General features: G+C 30.5%; 1 long non-coding RNA gene across 2 annotated transcripts; it reads left to right on the top strand.

Annotated features, from left to right (window-relative positions):
- Positions 1–946: 946 nt before the first annotated feature.
- On the top strand, positions 947–2,256 carry LOC147940857 (uncharacterized). 2 transcript variants are annotated; one of them, XR_015560807.1, is made up of 3 exons: positions 947–1,291; positions 1,491–1,703; positions 1,775–2,256. It is a non-coding gene; the product is annotated as an uncharacterized LOC147940857 (long non-coding RNA). The 2 variants fall into 2 exon arrangements; XR_015560808.1 differs by lacking the exon at positions 947–1,291 and adding an exon at positions 1,343–1,388.
- Positions 2,257–2,513: the final 257 nt, after the last annotated feature.

Here is a 2,513-nt window from a genome sequence, read left to right as displayed (position 1 = left end):
TACAGCAAAATCAATATGGAATCAAAAACTATAATATATTTAATTGTACCTTCTATTGTGTATTGAAGATATTTTATCTCTGAACCATTTGCAAACAAATAAAACAACACTTTGATTCCTATTTTGTTTTCCAAAACCTGTGAGTTTTGATTCTTAACGTAAGAAGAACTTCGATTCACATTTTAATTAAATATTATAATTAATATATATATAAACTTAATAGATTTTTAAAATATTACGAATTTGTAAAATTGAAAAAGTTTAAAATACTATGTAATATGGTGATATAGTAGATGGTTATAAAAATGACATGTTGGAATAAAAAATATCATTAAATTTGTACTAAGGTTAAATCTTTATTTTATTATTTGTCAACACTATTAATATTAGAATATTTGACATATAAAGTTAAGTTGATTTAACTAAGTTTGCGTAAAATAATTAAATCATTAGGAAAAATATGACTTAATAATAGCGTATAAATGACTTATTATGTATTTAAATACCTTATTTCTTGTTATAATAATTAAAAATCAAAATAGAATCTCAAACACTAAACAAAAAAAACTAAATATAACAAACAAATGATCATGAAGTATATTGCGGGTTAAAATTTTAATATAAATATTTAGCCGCACAAATGGTCGAAAAATTTAGTTATTCTTCTATTTGCAAAACATCCAATATTTAACAAACAAATACAATATAAAATATAAATAACAAAAAAAATTATATGCACGCGGGTGTACCGTGGGTTAAAATCTATTATAGGTTAAATATGTAAAATAAATGAAACCGAATCCAAATTTGATTTAACAGTCCTAAACAAACTGTTGGAAATGTCTCGATTAGTTTAGAATGATATACACGTGATATCACTCAACTTAATTATATTTTAATTTTTTTCTTATAAATATCACCCATGGAGGTCTGAGCAGAAGTTCATGTGAAAAATTTCCAATAATTTAAAAAAGTATGCAAACATAATCGTACGTACATGTACGAATCTAGTTCATATCACTTGGAAGCTCTTAAATTTATTGATCTCTTCAAAATAAATGTTTCTTAATATCATCAATAAAAAATATATATTTAAAAAATCAAAATAGATTATTTATACATTTTAGATATGTTAATTATTTATACTATTAAAATTAATATTAAATTGTTTACCTTTTTGATAATAATTAACGAAACTTCATTTCACCCATTTCGTTCTCCAACGAAGCTATGTCTGATCCGCCGTTCTCCAACGATAGTATATATGGACCAGACTTTGATTCATACATACGTAAGATCTCTCTCTCTATATATATATAATCTAGATCTCCTGCTCGAAATTGTTTGTCTATAATCTGGATTAGCTTTCATCTGATCGATGTGTCATGGTAAAATAGCGTATCTAATCGTTTATCTGTTATAGCAAATCCTTTATGATCTTATTTTAATATTTCCTGTCTTGTAATTGTGTATTTGTTATCCTTTCGCAGATGGTAAGACATGTGTCCTTTGGAACGTCGAGGACTACCCAATCCCTTCTGGTTCCGATGATCCTGTTTCCATGGGGAAGAAAATCAAAGCAAAACTCGTGGAGACCAAGTATCTTGGGGAAGTGTCAATGAAGGCTTACGTTGATACGTTGTCGGATGAATTGCAACAGAAATTCGATGATGCCGGTATCTCAGTCAGTCTCATACCGCAAGGTGAATGAATATATATATATATATAATTTCATTACTTTTTCAAGGTTATTTATTTATTATTTGTTTTTTAGCACTACATTTTTGGTAGGGTGTGCATTCTCGAATCTCGAAGTCTACTCCGCTGATAGTGGACGCTTTGGGGTGGGCACTGGATAATCCTGCACCAGCAAATATGATTGTACTCTCAAACAACATGGCAGAATTTGGAACAATTATGCATTTTGAATGTATGTACAGGGTTGGTTACGGAATTGTTTTGCCCGATACTAGCTGCGGTTGGCTACCTCCTGACACGGATTGGCTACCTCCTCTAGAAAAGTCAACCTGGTTTTTGGAGGACCTATTTGTTATGAAGCGGTAGTGAGAGAGAAAAAAGAGAAAGAAAGAGGCCTCTAATTTCTAGGGAAAAGATGAAGGATCTTTGGGAGCTCAAAAGTTTGTATTTGTTGATGAGTTGGAACGTTCTTGATTAGTCTGCCAACATGTGGCCTTTTTATCTAGCAATATATGTTGAGACCTTGTATTTGCTAATGATAATTACTCGGTTTCTCTCCATTCCATGTCCATATTGTCTAAAGCCCAAAAGAATGTTTTTCTATTCCTATTTCCCATCAACATACTCACGAGAAAAAATAATTGTTGAATAGGTTCGCAAATCTTGGCTAATGATTATGTCCAAGATGGTCCCTATGGATTTTCATCAGAAGCAGCGAGTATGACTCATCTCGGTGAAGCTAGATGTATATATATATATAGTTAGTCAGTGGGGATGTTCCAGTCAATACTTCTCTCGCAACAGCTGATGCAACT

The sequence above is a fragment of the Camelina sativa genome, chromosome 7 (assembly GCF_030686135.1).
Source record: "Camelina sativa cultivar CO46 ecotype springtype chromosome 7, ASM3068613v1".
Lineage (NCBI taxonomy): Eukaryota > Viridiplantae > Streptophyta > Magnoliopsida > Brassicales > Brassicaceae > Camelina > Camelina sativa.
The sequence above is the reverse complement of the archived record's forward strand: the minus strand, read 5'-3'. Positions and strand labels throughout refer to the sequence as shown.